The sequence below is a fragment of the Podarcis erhardii genome (assembly GCF_964252035.2).
Source record: "Podarcis erhardii genome assembly, chromosome: 5".
NCBI classification, from domain to species: domain Eukaryota; kingdom Metazoa; phylum Chordata; class Lepidosauria; order Squamata; family Lacertidae; genus Podarcis; species Podarcis erhardii.
This window is the reverse complement of record NC_138509.1, coordinates 91,366,682-91,385,856: the sequence shown is the minus strand read 5'-3', so window position 1 is coordinate 91,385,856 and position 19,175 is coordinate 91,366,682. Positions and strand designations below refer to the sequence as shown.

General features: G+C 41.9%; 1 protein-coding gene across 7 annotated transcripts in view; it reads right to left on the bottom strand.

Annotated features, from left to right (window-relative positions):
* Nucleotides 1–19,175, bottom strand: part of LOC309342306 (uncharacterized protein) — a 477,018-nt gene that overhangs the window by 403,110 nt on the left and 54,733 nt on the right. For all 7 annotated transcript variants that reach the window (XM_081862832.1, XM_081862829.1, XM_081862830.1 and 4 more), the window contains one exon: nucleotides 13,736–13,788. The gene's annotated coding sequence lies outside the window, so the exon portion shown is untranslated. The remainder of the gene's footprint in view (nucleotides 1–13,735; nucleotides 13,789–19,175) is intronic.

Below are 19,175 nucleotides of genomic sequence, written 5' to 3'. Positions count from 1 at the left end.
AGAGTCTAAGAATTATTACTTTATTTATTTATTAAATTTGAATAATTAAAGCCATTCCCTCCCATTGTGCTCAGAATCTGGTAACCCAAGGTATACGGTTTCTGAGCATGAAGGTTTCATTTTTAAGTATCATAGCTAATAGCCAATTATTGTCTTGTGGTCCAAGAACTCATCCATCCCTTTATGATATGAATATGATAAAGATGATATTTTGATGCCCCTTTTATTCTTCACTCATTGAAGTATAGCTGTCTTTCACCATTGGCTGCCTTTGGGATGTCACAAAGCCTTGCTTGGAGCAAAGTATCAGATCTCTTTGCACAGGGAAATATAAAATATTGGTTTGCGGGGGGGGGGGAGAGAAATGGAAAAGAATGCCACATGGGTGCTTCCTGTCTTCTCCCCATTTATGATCTGTAACACTAGAAGCCACTCAAAGCACAGCTACTGTGAAAGAATGGAAATACATTTGAGCTATGAGAAAACTGCACCCAAGTCTGAAGGTCAAGAAAGCAGAAGGGCCTGTGGAGAAAAATTATGAATGGCCTATGAATGGGGTTGCTGTGTACTATTGGAGGTAGGAGGAGACACAGACTGATAAGTGCTGGTGATCAGGAGGGAAGAGATGAATTAAATACTGGTTTGAAAAACCCTAGCAATATTTTTCCCTGCACTTAGCAAAGAACAACAAGAAATACTGGACTGGAAGTATAGCTAGGGATATTGTTTTATAAGCATCATGATAATTAAGTCCTCATTTTAAAAACTGAAATATTGCAGATACGGTAATTCTTAATGTAGAGGAGATGCTAAAATTTTACAGGAGATAGTATGTTATTTATATATGAGTGGGTGCTATGCATTAGCTATCTTTTACAATGTTTTAATGCAGGAAGTTCTATGAGTCATATGGATCCTATGCAAATAAATGCCCCTTGATTTCAAATGACATTTTGCATACTAAGGAGTCTATTTTCTCATCAGTGCAGAAGTGATTTATGCACATAAGTCCCATGAACATTAATGGGGCTCTCTCACGTAAATCCCCTGCAGAGAGATAGAACCTTAGGATTTACATTGAAATGGGTCCTTTAGAGCCATTTACAATGTCACCCTTTTGCCAGGATTTTACGTATTAACAATACTAAGCAATACGTAGCAAATCTTAACGTGCAAAATCCCAGCCATCTCCTCCCCCAAAAGGCACAACAATAGTTGAAAAAGACCAATATTTTATCCCGAATTTATTCCCTTTAAATTAAGATCTTGATTGAAAATTTACTTCTGTTTTTTTTAATATTTATCACAATTTTACTTGCTAGCATTAGTTTTTTATTAATCACAATATGCCATGGATGGTCTTATGTACATAACCTCTTAACATTCCTTAGGTTTTCCAGGAAATAACATTGCCTTCTAGCATATGAGAACACCTTGAAAATAGGTGCATAGTAATGAACAAGCATGCTTTCTATGGACTTGCCCCAAACCTAGTACCACCTATATTTCTGTAAAAGCTTACAGTATTATTAATAAGGGTTCTCAGACATACGTTCTCCTTCTGCTCAGTTCCTCTTTCCCATCATGCTCTTGAAAGTAACTGATATTTATCATAGGAATCAAAATATTGCATTTAGCAGAGTTCAATGCTAAAATCGATCATCTTCTTACTACCATGGCCTGTCCATGGACAGGTAGAACCATAGAATCATAGAGTTGGAAGAGACCACAAGGGCCATCGAGTCCAACCCCTTGCCAAGCAGGAAACACCATCAGAGCACTCCTGACATATGGTTGTCAAGCCTCTGCTTAAAGACCTCCAAAGAAGGAGACTCCACCACACTCCTTGGCAGCAAATTCCACTGTTGAACAGCTCTTACTGTCAGGAAGTTCTTCCTAATGTTTAGGTGGAATCTTCTTTCTTGTAGTTTGGATCCATTGCTCCGTGTCCGCTTCTCTGGAGCAGCAGAAAACAACCTTTCTCCCTCCTCTATGTGACATCCTTTTATATATTTGACCATGGCTATCATATCACCCCTTAACCTCCTCTTCTCCAGGCTAAACATGCCCAGCTCCCTTAGCATCATAAGGCATCGTTTCCAGGCCTTTGACCATTTTGGTTGCCCTCCTCTGGACACGTTCCAGTTTGTCAGTGTCCTTCTTGAACTGTGGTGCCCAGAACTGGACACAGTACTCCAGGTGAGGTCTGACCAGAGCAGAATACAGTGGCACTATTACTTCCCTTGATCTAGATGCTATACTCCTATTGATGCAGCCCAGAATTGAATTGGCTTTTTTAGCTGCCACGTCACACTGTTGGCTCATGTCAAGTTTGTGGTCAACCAACTCTTTTCACATGTACTGCTCTCAAGCCAGGTGTCACCCATCTTGTATTTGTGCCTCTCATTTTTTTTGCCCAAGTGCAATACTTTACATTTCTCCCTGTTAAAATTCATCTTGTTTGTTTTGGCCCAGTTCTCTAATCTGTCAAGGTCGTTTTGAAGTGTGATCCTGTCCTCTGGGGTGTTAGCCACCCCTCCCAGTTTGGTGTCATCTGCAAATTTGATCAGGATGCCCTTGAGTCCATCATCCAAGTCGTTGATAAAGATGTTGAATAAGACCGGGCCCAAGACAGAACCCTGTGGCTCTGTACCTAGAGTCATGGTCACAAGCTAACATTACACCCATGTGTTTGGGAAAGTACTCAAGCTCCCGTTTCTTATATCTGGATGATGAAAGTGTGATATAAGATACAGGATACTAGAAGGACTGCCATATTCCTCACAAGCCCACCTGCAATTCTTCATTTGAGACCTTCCGCCAGGTCTTCTTTGTCATCCTGAAATTAGTGGTAAGAGAGGAGTCCCTGTTGGCCATGTCATCCCAAGTTTTAAACACCCTACAAAGTGAAGCTCACCTCGGAAGCTTGCCCAGTTGGCGTGTTGTTGTTTTTAAAATTTGTCCAGGCATTTCATTGTATTTTGCAAGTCAATTTAGTTTTAAGGTTTACGCCTGCTTGATTTTATTGTTTTATGAGCTGCTGTTAATGGGTGGAATTCAACATTATTCCAGTTCCATCTGTGCAAGCATTCTTGCTTGCCAGAAATGATTATCTCCCCTCTCCTCTCTCTATGTGCTGTTCTGGGGGTTCTCCCACCCACCTCTGAACCAATTACAGTGGGTGCCACCTAGGGTCTCACATAGGGGGAAGAAATCCTCATTGCTCAAGCAGAAGTCCTTGCTTAGGTTGCTGCTGATGTAACTGGTTAGGGTCTTCCTTTGTCTCTTTTTTGCTTTTTTATTATAATTTTTTAATTGAATGTTCACTGCCCTGGCAGTTTTATGCTGAAGAGTGGCATATAAATTTATTAAATTTATACATAAGTGGATATATATAAAGTAGGAATGTTATTCACTGAAAAAGTCTATGTACAATTGAAGGCAACTGAGGGCAAATAAGTGATACGATTTTTCATTCCTGCCTGAAGTGCACCTTAGGCCAAGCTAGGAAGTTATATCACTGCCAGAAGTACTAAACAACTTCCTCCTAGTATCTTAGCCTTCAACAGGCACTAGCACAATTTCAATTTTCATCTTGTTCAGCAGTGAGAGTTAAAACTTTCTTCAAAAGAAAGAAACAAAGAAAAACAGGATCCTGAAGATGCCAAATTATACACTGCAAAATATATGGTTGTGCAAGTTCAATAAACCACCGACAGAAAGAATGCATTCAGCTTTCAGTGCTAATATTCTTATACAAGAAGCCATGCAGGCAAAAAAAAAAAAAAAAAAAAAAAAAAAAAATCCCACCCCCACATTAATAATTGTTAAGGTTATGACATAAGACGAAAGAAGCCAGCGAAATCCAAAGGTAAAGCTGACACTGTATCCTCCACTTGGAACCTGGGCAAAAAACAAGACAATGGCAGTCTATGCTTTAGAATTTCAGTCCTTTGTTCATGTGTGTCACAACCTTCATGCTACTTACAGTGAGGGGGGAAAGTATTTGATCCCCTGCTAAATTTGCCCATTTTCCCCCTGACGAAGGAATGACCAGTCCATAATTTTAATAGTAGGTTTATTGTAGCTGTGAGAGACAGAATAACAACACGAAAACCTCCAGAAACCCAGAAGACAAAAGTCAGAGATTGATGTGCATTATAATGAGTGAAATAAGTTTTTCTTATTGTTGGCAATTACAGAGGTCAGACATTTCTTGTTGGTGGCCACCAGGTTTGCACACATCTCAGGGGGTATTTTGTCCCACTCCTCTTTGCAGATCCTCTCCAAGTCAGTAAGATTTCAAGGCTGATGTGTAGCTAATTGAACCTTTAGCTCCCTCCACAGATTTTTGATGGGATTAAGGTCTGGAGACTGGCTAGGCCACTCCAGGACCTTAATGTGCTTCTTCTTGAGCCACTCCTTTGTTGCCTTGGCCGTGTGTTTTGGGTCATTGTCATGCTGGAATACCCATCCTTGACCCATTTTCAATGCCCTGTTTGAGGGAAGGAGGTGCTCACCTCCACTGGACGATACATGGTCCCGTCCATCGTCACTTCGATGTGGTGAAGGTGTCATGCCCCCTTAGCAGAAAAACACCCCAAACCATAATATGTCCCCCTCCATGTTTGACAGTGGGGGTGGTGTTCTTGGGGTCGCAGGCAGCATTCCTCCTCCTCCAAACACGGTGAGTTGAGTTGATGCCAAAGAGCTTGATTTTGGTCTCATCTGACCACAACACTTTCACCCAGTTCTCCTCCAGGTCATTCAGATGTGCATTGGAAAACTGAAGATGGGCCTGTACCTGTGCTGTCTTGAGCAAAGGGACCTTGCTGGCTCTGCAAGATCTCAGTCCTTCATGGCGTAATATGTTACCAACTGTTTTCATAGTGACTATGGTCGCAGCTGCCCTGAGATCATTGACAAGTTCCCCCCGTGTAGTTTTGGGCTGCTTCATCACTGTTCTCATGATCATTGCAACTCCACGAGATGAGATCTTGCATGGAGCCCCAAACCAAGGGAGGTTGACAGTTATTTTGTGTTTCTTCCATTTGTGAATTATTGCACCAACTGTTGTCACCTTCTCACCAAGCTGCTTGGCAATAGTCTTGTAGCCCAGTCCAGCCTTGTGCAGGTCTACAATCTTGTCCCTGACATCCCTGGGCAGCTCTTTGGGATTACAGGTAAGACCTCTCCCTTACAGCAGGTGCTTCTAATCTCAGCTTGTTACATACAGTGAAGATACCAGGTAGCCTGACATCTGGCTGGTTGATAGGGAATCAAATACTTATTTCACTCATTATAATGCATATCAATCTCTGACTTTTGTCTTCTGGGTTTCTGGGGGTGCTTCTTGTTGTTATTCTGTCTCTCCCAGCTACAATAAACCTACCGTTTATGGTCATTTCTTCATCAGAGGGCAAACAGGGAAATTTAGCAGGGGATCAAATACTTTCCCCCCTCACTGTAAACAAAATGATTTTTGTGCTTCTACCTTCCATTCCTCCTCTTCCTCTGGTCCTCTGGAAGTGTATGTTTCCTAGCCATGGAAGCCCAACCAGGGTTACTGGGAAACCAGCTCTGGTAAACCTCTATGTGGGACTACTTTAACACACTCTGTATTTGAATAATTCAGAACAGAGCAGTTCAATTACGAGCAGAAATGACTCAAACGAAACACTAGTGTCAAAAAATCTCCACTGGCTGCCCATCTGTTCTCAACACAATTCAAAGAGATGGGTTGACCTCTGAATCCCTAAACGCTCTAGATCCAGGTTCTCTCAGGAAATGTCTTCAGTCCATACACAGATGTCATGAAAGGAGTACTTGCTCTGAATCCCACCTTTGTTTTAAGGGGAACTGTCTCTCCTGATGTTGCTGAACAACTCCCACCAGTCCTATCAAACATGGTCAATGAGCAGCAACCTCTGGGCGGTCCAAGGTTCCTTACACCTATTTTAAGGGATCTTAGTGGCGACAAGGAACAGGGTCATTTAGGAAGGTTGCAACAGCATTTTCATTCTGACAAGCTTCATTCATAGTGCTTTATTTGTTGCTGCTCATGATTGTTATGCTGTTTTTTTCCCTGTAGCTTTTCTTTAGTTCCCATATTTTAAATAGTACTCTCTGTGCATGCTCAAAATCTGCTCCGTGTAGCTTTGGATATACTGAATGACTTTTTAGGCATTTTAGTAATGGTTAATTGGCCAGCTAGGTTGTACTTAGCTCACCACTTTTAAAAGATACATTTTGAATCTGAATAAAGTTACTAAGGCAGGGCACCGTGCCCCATCCTCCTCTGCTTCTGAATGTATGTGATTATGGTTAAGCATTTATACCTCTGGTCAGCTCATAGGTTCTACCTACTGAATAGCTTTAGTTATAAATTTACTGGGTTTGTGTATTAACCATAGCATGTACTAAGTAGAGCTCGTGTATTTTAGTGTAATCTGTGAGCCAGGAAATCCCTAGTTCAAATCTCACCTCAGCTATAAATACACCAGACAGATTAAAGTAAATTACTGTCTCTCAGAATCAGCTCTTCCACAGTTGTACTTCAGCTGCCAGGTACTGACCTTACAGGACTGTTCTAAGAAAGATTGAGGTCATGGCCCAATTCGAAGATAGTGCTAAACCACAGTAGAGTGCTACACAAACAACACTGGACAAACCTCAGGCTCATGTGCTCCCCCTCCCCTCTGAAAGCATGATGAGGTGATTGGATACATCCACTTCCTGCTTTAAATTAACCATAGTTTATCATCACAACTGCACTGAGCCAAGCTGTGGTTAGTATAAACATTTGTTTATTGAAACAAGTCAAGATCAAAGCATGGTTTCTCATCCTAGCTTCTTTCAATCAATTGTAATTGAAACTAACCATAGTTACGTAGCTCACATTGGGCAAAATGACAAACTGCAGTTAATTTAAAACAGTAAAGTGGGTGCTTCCAATCCCCTCTTCACAACTGCATCAGAGGAACAGAAGGGAGGCCATAGTATGTGAGCCCAAGTTTCACCCAGACTCATTTGTTTAGTGCTAAACCTTAGTTTACTGTAATGTCTAAACCAGGCCCATGCATCTTGAAGAGTTCCAAACACTCTAAGGCATGGATGCGGAACTTCAGCCCTGGGCACCAAATGCAGCCCTCCAGGGCTCTCTATCTGACCCTGGGGATTCTCTCCCAGGCCATACTTCTTCACCAGTCACATCCCATTTCTATTGGCCCTGCTTTGCATCCTCCTTGAATGTTTTTGCTTGGATGGAACATAACCCCAAAATCTGATAATGCTTGCCTAGATGGAGGATAGTATGTGTAGAAATTAGCCTACTGCACAAAGATGAAAATCACACCTGTTTCTTAGCCCACTTTAGCCTCTGGCCTTGTCCTCTGCTGGCATGTGACCCCTAGAAAATTGTCCAGAAGGGAAAGGGATGCAGACCTCAGGCTAAAAAAAAGATTCCACATCCTTGCTGCAAAGAGGTATATAAATACAAGTTTTAAGGCATGTATTTATTTGGTTGGTTTATGTCTTTGATTCTTTTCGTTTTGTGGGAGCCTCCAGACTGCATATTTTGGAAAGTAGTTTGTCCATTCATCTGTTTGTTCTCTATAGGTTCTGCTTTGGCATGGCATCACCCATTTTTAGGCATAGGTTTGGCTGCCTCTCATGATATCATCACCAAAGATGGCCTGAGCGTTCCTCAGTTGGGGCAGTAGACTTCATCACCATTTGGACACTGGGCACCACTGTGAATCAAAATAGCAGACTAGGCTCAAAGGTTTCTGAGGTGGAAATGGAGATCTATATAAAAAAAATTAGGAGCCAGGCACCATTCAAATCAAGACCAAAACATGACTTTGGCATGATGTTAAACATTTTTTAACATAGATTTGGCATCTTCTCAAGGGATGATCATTGTACTTGGTACAAGTTGGAGGGGGTGGTTATTGTCGGTCTTTGGATGCCAGGAGCCATTTTGAAGGATCCTGGAAATTACAGGTCAGTTAGCTTAACGTCTGTCCCCTGGAAACTAGTGGAAAGTACTGCTAAAGAAGAAATAACCAAGCATATAGAAGAACAAGCTTTACCAAAGCAGAACCAGCATGGATTCTACAACAGCTTTGACAATCTGGCAAGATACATCTTGAACCTTCTTGGAAATGCTCTCCCCACACTGAATCCTACTAACACTTGGTCTAGGTCATAGGAGCCAACTCCTGGGGGCCAAGGTCCCTTTGCACACACACCCCAAAAATATTTGAGGGCGCTGCCCCCCTCCAAAATAAATTGTCATTGCCATTCAAATGGTGTAGGTGTGCCATGCCATGTGATCAATTACGCAGGGCGGGGCTTATAGCCCCCCCCCTATTTTATTCAAATTGCCATCCCTGGTCCAGGTTTAGTTCAGCTGTGTATGGCCCAATGCTGAAATATTGAACTGAAGGAGACAGGGAGGGTTTGTGGGCTTCCTGCCTGGGCAGTATTAAACTGGTCTTAAACTGCAGCAATATAATTCAGTACAGGATGGCCAAGAAGTGGCCAAGAGCTAGATTTTTTTGTAAACTGCTTAGAGGTTCTACTTAAAATGAAGCAGTATATCAATTTGGTTAAAGAAGTAAAGCTTAAAGCCTGAGGTTAAGGCAGGCTTCCTTAAAGCCAGGTCTAACCAGTACTAGGGCTTGGGCTTTGCGCCGGCACACATAAACTAACAACAACATGTTCAGTTCCTCTGGACATGTGCAAAATTGTTCCTTCCGCTCAACACACACTAGGCAAGCAGATAGAACCACCGTGAGGGCCTCCCTTCTACCACTCTCCTCCACAACTTGAATGGTTTCTATTCCTCCAGCTTCTTATTTTTCCATTTAAGTCATTTTTATACTACTCTTCAGCCAAAAAAGGCTCCCAGCGCGGCTTACAAATGTCAGGGATACAACAGTTCTTGCCCTCTAGCTTACAATCTAAAAGATACAACACTTAAGGGAGAGGGATTGGGAAAATGATTTCTTATCTCAGCTGAACACAAAAATATGGTGTCTTTAAGTATACCTTCTAATATGACATTTCTACAAGGAAAACATGTCTTTGGAAGAAGTGGGATGTAGCCTTAAATATTATTATACACAGATCAATGAATACAGGTGCGTGTGATTGTCATACATGCTGATATACATGCATGGTACACAACACTTTAGATATGGAAGAGTACAGCAAAGTCTGGCAATCTTTTTGGGTGGGCATATTTTCAAATATGGGTAATTGTCATACACACATTCCTACCACTTTCTCCCCAAAAGGCCCTACTCAGGCAAAATCTTGCCTTTCCCAAAATCAAAAACCATCCAGGAAATATTCCCACCCACCCACAAAAATCCACCTAACTCTTCATGAACTCTACACAAATATATCCAAGCAACATCACACATCACTACCCTCACAAATTAAAATAGATAACCCCTCAATGCTCCCAACTATTCCCCCCATGCTTACCAGGTCACAGTGAGTCCCTGCTCCCCTTCATTTTCTTTTAAAAACAAAACAGTGGCTTCACTGGGCATGCTAGAAAGCAAAGCACCAGCTCCAGCTACCCCTGCTCTCTTCCTTTCCTATTGCTTCTGGACCAAAGTGAGCCCAGAAGCATTCTAGAGAGAAGGCAGTAAAATGGGTTGAAGCTAGAGCACATTACTCCTCTGCCATCGCAAATCAGAAGACACAGAAGGCCCATTTTTGGCACAGAAACTGCTTTGTTTACATTGTATGATGACCTCTGTTGGGAGAGAGACAGGGGAAATTTGTCTGTTAATTCTCCTTGACCTCTCAGTAGGGTTGCCATATTTTGGAGAGCAAAAAAGAGGACGCTATGACAGCCATAGTCATATTCAAAGCAAATAACTGCAATTTGTCTCAAATTTTACCCCTGAAAAAGAGGACGTGTCCTGGAAAGAGAGGACACATGACAATCCTATAAAGTGGCATTCAATACAGGATCCTTCTGGGGGAGTGTCCGAGTTAGGGGTGGTTGCATAATGTTGTGCTGGTTCTGGTCCTACTTGTATGATCATTTCTGAAGAGTGGTATTTGGGGAGTGCTCTTCAGCCCTGTGGAGCCTTCAGTGTAGTGTTCCTCAGGGTTCAATTGTATCCTCCACGCTGTTTAACATCTACATGAGAATGCTGAGTGGGGTTATCTGGAGTTTTAGAGTACATTGTCAGCAATCTGCTGATGACACACAGCTCTGCTTCTCCTTTACATCTGCAGGTATTGCAGTGGACATGCTGGACCATTGTCTTGCCTTGGTAATGTACTGGATAGGAACCATTAAACGGATGCTCAATCCAGATAAACCAGGCACTGCTAGTGGGTGGTTCTCTAGACTAGATGGATGGGAGGTTGCCCCCTCTTAATGAAGTTACACTCCTGATCCTGAAAGAGCAGGAACACAATCTGGGGGTACTTCCAACTTGGGAGGTTAGGGGTGAGCAGTGAGCTGTCCAGGTCTGCTGATGACACCACATGGTTCCAAAGAACTCCAAAAGGATTGCTACAAACTGGGTGAACAGGCAGCATTACAGCAAATGCAATTCAATGTGAACAAGTGGAAAGTAATACATGTTGGGGCAAAAAAATCTTACATATACGGGGTGTGAACTGAAGGGAATTGATCAACTTTTTAGAGATCTCAAGCAGGGCGCTCTTGAAGGAGGGAATTAGAGTAACAACACTAGCACAGCATTAACAAGGGATCCCCAAAAGACAAGGGGACAGTGATTTATCAGTGACAACTACCATAAAATGAAGACAACAAAACAATGCAGTGAAGAATGCTCCTGTTCAGGATTCTCCTCCCCCTTGCTTCTGGTTTTCCATACACATGCATACCCAACTGTCAGTCAACATCTTGACATCTTGTCTCACTGAGCCTGATGAGTCTTCATTGGGTTATTTTTCCTAAATATATTTTGTTTTTCTATAGAGACTGGAATTCTCCCTTGCCAGCTGATACCTCTCATTTGAGCTTAGGTAGAACCGTTTTGGTGATGAAATAGGCACTTGGATAATAAGTTCATTATCAGTAAATAGGATTATGTACATGGAGCTACATATTGTGCACTGAAGTTGGCAGATGAAGCTGTCTTATTAGGGCAAGATTTAGCACCTTTTTAGTGATGATTATGGTGATCTTATTATTTATAGCCTGCCCATCTGACTGGGTTGTTCTGAGCAGCTTCCAACACATATAAAAACATAATAAAAACATCCCAATAAAGGGCTGCCTTCAGATATCTTCTAAAAGTTGTGTAGTTCTTTATCTCCTTGATGTCTGATGGGAGGGTGTTTCACAGGGAGGGCGTCACTACCAAGAATGCCCTCTGGTTCCCTGTTATGGCACCCCTGTTATGGAACCCACTGACTACAAAGGTTCACCTGTCATCTTCCATACTGGCTTACAAATGGCAGATGGAAGCCTATAAATTAAAAATGCTTTAAACTCTTTTTTTAATGGATGGGTCGTGGTAGAAGGGGTCTTGTATGCCATCTTCTTCTTTTTGTTGGTGTTAATGTTGCTAGGTATATGTAATTTTATGCTTGGAGCTTTATTATACATTATTGTAATTTTTTGTAAACCACTCTGAGAACATAATTTCAATAAATAAATAAATGGATAAAGAACATAAATCTGTTTTTATATTGTTCCGTGGCTAGTGAGCCATGGGATATGCCAGCTGATCCCAGGCAAGTTTCCATATAAAGCTCAACTGCAGCTTTAGTATACATGTGACTGGGTACAATTATGGTGTTTATAGGTTGCAATTAGGTAGTTCCAGTTAAGTCCTGAACATAGCAAATCTTCTTGCTTAAGGAGCCATTTTCCAGTGGTTCACTTAGCTAGTTCACACTGAAGAAAACTTACTCCTTATCTCCACCATGCTGACCAGCAATCCTAGCACAACTGAAAATTTGGGCTGCCCCGATCCCATCTCCCAGAAATCTCTGAAAAGGGAAGCCCTAAGAGGTTGATGAGTGATATGTTGGCTACAGGTATGGTCCAGAGACATTTTATTGCACCTTTCCCTACAATATTTTTTCCATAATTTTATTTTTTCATTTTCATTCACCTGTCTGTTTTCAGATGGTTGGCTCTCCTTGCTCTGCACCTCCTATGAACCTGACCCTTGAGGGAGCACCCGGCCTTGAATTGCCTGCCTGCCTGCATGCCTGCCTTCCTTCCTCCCTCCCTCTCTCTCTCTCTCTCTCTCTCTCTCTCTCTCTTTCTCTCCTGGTACTCTGAAGTCAATCCTATCTTGCTGCTGCTCTGAATACAGAGAATCAGTGGGCCTTGTACATCTTTAATAGTTCAGTAGAAGAGAGAAGTTTAGCAGATGCAGCTTTTTTCACCCTTGTCTCACAAACTGTACCTACTAAAATTCCCTCTTTTACAACAGTTAAAAATACAGTATCGTCCTAAGCTTAGACTTTGCTTACCTGATCAACCCCACCAGTGGGAATGCTCCTGCCTAGCTCTTTACAATATAGACTATATTTGTTACAACAGATTATAAGCATTCATACATCCCCACACAGTTGCATCAACAGTAGAACTGCTAATTCAATCAACTTTCCTCCAAACCTGATAGCACAAAACAAAACAAATAAATGAGTCGGTATGAGAAGCAAACAAACATGTGATTTAATACATGCAGCTGAAAGGAAATCTTTTAAAAATATGTCACATTTGCTATTTGATAAGTCAGTCATTAGGAGGCAGCAGACAGCTCAAAATGTTTTCAAGAATGAAACTGCCTTCCCTGTTAATCTGATTGGATTGGAGATGAAGGGGCAAGCAGTTAAAACAGATTCTGGGGTTTACCACCCTTTAGGGAAGACCTAAAAGTACTATATATGGTTTATCTAAGGCTTTATCAAAACAAAGATCCCATGAATGGCATCCATACAAACAGTCTGATACGAAACACTCTGTTAAGACATGAAACCCACTGAGACTTAACTTGCATATAATCAGTTTCAAACTAGGGTGCCAAATGTGATATGACATTATTACGTTCATGTATGCACACCACTACTGCCAACCAAAATAGCGGAAGGACACTGCCTTTTCTCCCTGGATCCAAAAACAAAGTAAAAACATAGCAAGTTCAAGATAGTAACTCACACTTAAAGCAAATCATTCTAGTTCTCATTTTAAACAGCTATTTCAATTCTCCGTTAATGTAGACTCAAGGAAGACTTTTACTAGGCTAGAACATTTAGTTCCTTTCTTTCTCAGCAATGTATAAAGTGAAATAAAGCAAGGATGAATAATACAGTCATCTCCAAAGTTTTCAGCATTACAGTACTGTACTTAAAAGATTTTTGCAGGGAATACTGTACATTACTATGTATGTACATTACTATTACATACAGAAACAGAAATCACTAACTTTTAAGTCTCCAGTGCTAGCAATAATTAATTAATCATGGGCTAGAGCTGCATGTTATTCTGAACTTCATTATTCTCTACAGATGATTTCCCAATGTGTAGCAGCCACATCTGTCGTTCTTCTCCATAATGATCATTACCAACATGAAACAAATGTACAATTCAAACTTGAAATTATTGTATAACGTAAATATAGCCTCCTGAATCCTGCAATGAATCTTAAGCTTCCTGCCCTAGTTACTCACTAGGACTTAAACATAAATTATTGATAATGGAAAAAAATAAACTTACTGTTGTGATGTTCAGACTGTTCTTTGGTTTTGAGTCAGCTGCCAGAGAGAAATCTGTTTAATAAAATAGTGAAACATCAACAAATGGGAAAGGAAGTGAAGTCCAGGTTCTGGTTAAGTGTTGTTTTTCTTCTGCAACACTTCGTAAGTGAAGCAAATAAACAGATAGATGGCTTTGGAGATGGTCCCGCAACATCCAAGAGATGCAACACCCCTCTTCGACTATAAAGACCGATATGTTGTTGAGCTCTCACAGTCCAAAATGGTGAGGTCACTCAGTCTTGCTTGTTAAGTATGGTGTGTCAAAGAATAGGGCTGAAACTCCAAAATAATATTTAATGCATTTTCCAGATCCAGATTTCTCTCTCTATCTCTCGTCCTTTCTGTCTTTCCATTCATGTTTTTATTGCCACAAAAATGCACATAGGTTTGTTCTTCCAGTGCCCTGGGTAAGGCCTGGCTCTGAAATGCATTTCAGTCTCTCAACACAGACAGCTTTCACTGCATTTAGAGTCCCACCAAGGCCCGGCTTTAAAAGCTACTGATTCTTTTTCCCCCCTTCTTCTTTAGCCTTCCTCACAAAAGAAGGGTATTTTGTAAATTACCAGCTCGTTCAGATCAACAAAAGGTACTTTCATAGAAAGCCCCATTTGATTTTGCTCAAATTTGATTACAAGGATGGAGGAAAAAGGAAAGGAAGTCAAAAAGAAAAACCCCAGATGGCTTTTTTCATTCATCTCAGTGAATGAGCTTTATCTGTGCCTTTTGAAACTGTAGCAGTGGAAAAGCATTTCTGTTGGCTTAAAAAAACTTGACAAAAATTATTGGTTTGCCATTTCTCATGTAACTGCCATTGGGAACTGGATGAAAAGACTTTTTTTCATGGGATCGCCTGCTTGGATCAAAATAATGGAGATTAGGTATTTCATTATAAATTACAGTGGGAGATAGAGAGAGGCTGTCATATTAATAGCAACCTGCTCGTGGTCTTCAGTGGTAGCTATTCTCCTAAACAAAGGACCAAGGGGGTTGTCTATTGAACTTGTGCTTTAAGGCCCGATCAATTTTCTATCATCAAGGCAAAAGGTGAGATGACGAACAAAAGAATTCACACATGAGTGACCTCATGAGCTGAGAGATAAAACAGCTTAAAGAAACAAAACACATCCTGAAATTATGGGTGATAAACTGTATAAAAGGAGAAAAGGGAAGAAAAAAGAGAGGGGGTGGTGGTATGAGTGTTGGTCTATAATTCTTTCTTTTCTTAAGCATATGGACACATTAAAAGCTACTTGTTTTCAGGCACAGTATAATTGCAGCATTTGTTTTGCAAGACTGTGCCTTGAATCTTGCTATGTACTCCTTCCCCAACAGGGTTCCAGTAATTTCATTCATGAGTAAGCATGCTATTGTGTTTAATGCAGAATGCCCAACAGCCATACACATAGATATGCCCACACAAAGGATTACCACTGACGACAACAACATCAGCAACAGCATACAGACAGAAAGACTGCACAGGACAGGCACTGCATCGAACAATCGTGATACCGCAGGCTGGGCCATATACATGGTGAAAATACTCTTATTAAACAAAGGACCACTTCTATGCTGCTTCACAGATATGTGGTTATATTCCCTGGAGCCACATCTTCCCAATAGAAGAAAGTATACTTTTACTGCAAATATCGCTAGTTGAATTAAAGGATAGCATGTCTGGGAAACATATCTTCCTGAGAGCCTAATAAATTGCTGCCAGTTTGGGTGGTTAGCAGTGGACAAATGAACCAGTGGTCTGATTCAGTACTGTGGAATAGATCAGACTAGCTAGACAACCAGGAGCCACCAAACAAGAGTCATGGGCTCCTCTGTTAATGGTGCATTATCCTGATATTTGGCTGTGAAAGTCATGTGCAGTGTTTAGTACCATGCCTAAGATAACAGAATGAAATGCAGAGGTGGTAAGTATGTCCCCAGAGCGCCCTCACTCAGCTTCATCTCTGAAGGTGCTTTAATACTAAGAAGTAAGAAACTGAGCACAAAAGATTCGAACAAATCTATATAGTGTGACTGTACCTAGCAGTTTGAAAGCATATCAAAGTGCAAGTAGCTAAATAGGTACCGCTCCTGCGGGAAGGTAAACGGCATTTCCGTGCGCTGCTCTGGTTCGCCAGAAGTGGCTTAGTCATGCTGGCCACATGACCCGGAAGCTGTACGCTGGCTCCCTCGGCCAATAAAGCGAGATGAGCGCCGCAACCCCAGAGTCAGCCACGACTGGACCTAATGGTCAGGGGTCCCTTTACCTTTACCTTTTACCAGTCAAAGAGAGGATATCAAATGACAATGGTTCTTCCTTCAGCTGAACCAGTACCTTATGGAAATCAAACACAGTACTATATTTAATGCCCCCACAAGCACCTCCTGTTAGGCAATCCTTGAAAAAGATCTCGCTCAACTTCTATTTGATGCCACCATGAATGCAAGGCACTAGGAGAAAACTTGAACTGCACTCCAGAAAGTGCTCTGGCAGGACTGAAATGGCTAAGAGCCAATAAACAGAAGCACAATCTAGGCAAAATGAAGATGCTACTAGCCTGTGGTCCATCCACCCAGGTTAGTCGTATTTTTCCTGTTTTGGAGATTGCATTCCTCTTAAACCTTAAAGTTAGGGACTAAAGGGACAGATCTGCAATTCAGAGATGCTCCTTGATCTGCCCTTGTCATTTGAAGTACTTTAATAGATTGATCCTTTAGCACAGAGCAACTTTTACCTCTGTCAAAGGTGATCTGCCCAAGACAGCAGCTCTCTCACCCTCTTCCTTGTCTAACTGCAACACAACAGCCCTGCAGTGCTGCCAGTAGGTATTACTCTCTGGTAGTTGCTGGCATCACCCTCCCGCTTACTCTTGCAGCCCAGATGGAAGAGGACCTGGGATACACCAAAGCAATCACTTTTTAAAAGCCTCCAAGCCAAGACATCCAACACTCCTTGGTTCAACCTACACACAAATTGCTGGGGAAAGCAGGATTAGCTTCCAGCTGCCTTATCCTAGTCCAAGATCAAAGCAGCTTGCTCGTTTCCATGGCAGACCCCACTAAACCTCCTAAAACCAAGGAACTCTGAAACCAACACCTCCTGCATTTACTAGACTGTTCCTTTATATGTTACTGAGAGTGCAAAGGCAGCCCACACTCCCCGAGTCTCTCTCTGCTCTCAGAAGAATGTGTTGACCTCTTACAATCCTGTTCCTAAACTTATTCTGAAATAGCATTGCCATACATCCTCTTTTTCCAGGACACATCCTCTTTTTCAGGGGTAAAAATTCTGTCCAGGCAGATTTTTTTGAACTTGCCAAAATGCCCAGGGGTGTGAGAGCAGGCTACTTTTTATGTTGCATATACAGTACTAGACAACCAAGTATGAAACATATATGTATTCTGTGTGAGTTTTGTTTTTGTATATTTTGAAGGGGCATTGTAGAATGTGCCCACTTCTGCTCCTGAACCCCCTCCCCCACACCGCTCCAGACACCAGCACATGTGTCCTCTTTTTGCTCTTAAAAATATGGCAACCCTATTCTGATACTTTATTAAAAATAAAAGGTAGAAGAAAAGAAGGCAGAAGTTCAAAACAGACTACAAAATAAATCAGATCACTGTGGCTCTAAAACTGGACCAATCCCAACCTATTCATTACAATATAACAATTCTACTTTACTTACAAGTTCAGCTTCATTAAAAGATCCCTGATGGTGGGAGGGAACACATATGCAGGGCAGCTCAGCTTTTTAAAGTCTATCTTCCCTCTCCTGGGAGGAGTCATCCCAGGCTCTTTCTTACCAAGAAAATCCAGAGTCAGCTGTGCAAGTCCCTTGTGTCCCTCGGGCAGACATCTTCCTTATTCCATTTGAAGAGAATGGGAGGAAGATATGTGACAGCTTGACCTAGAGAAATGGTGGGGCAGATCTGGGCCTTTCTTCACATTACCAACATAGGTAGATAGCCTATCCTCAGTCATCCATGCTTTGACTACTGTAATGTGTTCTATTTGGGTTGCCTTTGAAGACTTCAACAACTGTAGTTAGCTCAGGATACAACTGCCAGGTTGTTAACAAGGGCTTGGCATTATGGTCATGTTATATCAACTGTATTATTAATCACACTAGCTCCTAGTTCATTTCTGGCCTTGAGTCAAATGTCTAGCTTATATTAATATTCTTAATTAAATTTATATACTGCCCTTCATCCAAGGATCACAGGGCGGTTTACTGTATATAAACACAAAAATACATAACATAGTAACAAACAAAAACCACCACCACCACCCACTTTTAAAGGCCATACATTGTTTAATTAGCCAAAGGCCTGTGAGAAAAGGAAAATTTTTGCCTGGTGTCTAGGTAAAAAAGGTAAAGAACCTCTGATTGGTTAAGTTCAGTCAAAGGAGACTATGGGATGTGGCGAAGATCTTGCTTCAGGCTTTCCAGGTCATGTGGCTAGCATGACTAAACAGTTTCAGGCACAACAGAACACCGTGATGGAAGCCAGAGTGCATGAAAACACCATTTACCTTCCCATCGCAGTGGTACTTATTTATCTACTTGCACTGGTGTGCTTTCGAACTGCTAGCTGGGACAGAGCAACGGGATCCCCTGGTGCAGGGATTTGAACTGCCAACCTTCTGGTCAGCAAGCCCAAGAGGCTCAGTGGTTTAGACCACAGCGCCACCCACGTCCCTTTGCCTGGTGTTTAGAGATGTATATCAAAGGTGCCAGGTAAGCTTCCCTGGGGAGAGCATTCCCAAAATGAGGAGCCATCACAGAAAAGGCCTGTTCTCGTGATGCCACCCTCCAGATCTCTCGTGCAGAAGGCACTCAAAGATGGGCCTTAGTTGATGACCATAGGGTCCATGTCTGTTCATAAGGAGAGAGGCAGTCTTGCGATATTGTGGTCCTGGGTCATTTAAGGTTTTATAGGTCAAAACTATCACTTTGAATTGGACCTGGAAACTAATTGTCAGCCAGTGCAGTCAGGCTAGGATTGGCGTTTTATGCTCAGTCTTGCCCTGGTGAGCAACCTGGCCACTGAATTCTGCATCAGCTGAAATTCTGAACCATCTCCAGAGGCACATTGCAGACAACAGAGGTTAGGCTATCTCTGTCAAGATAGGCGCACAGCTGGGCCACCAGCCAAAGCTGATGGAAGGCACTCCATGCCACCAAGACCATCTGAGCCTCAAATGACAGCAAAAGATCTAGGAGTACCCTCCAAGCAGTGTACATACTCCTTCAGAGGACATGTAATCCCATCAAGGGCAGGCAACCTCTCATCCATCCTGTCTAGGGAACAACCCACTAACAGTGCCTCAGTCTTATCTGGATTGAGCTTCAGTTTATTGGCTCTCATCCAGTCCATTACTGAGGCAAGACATCCAGGACATC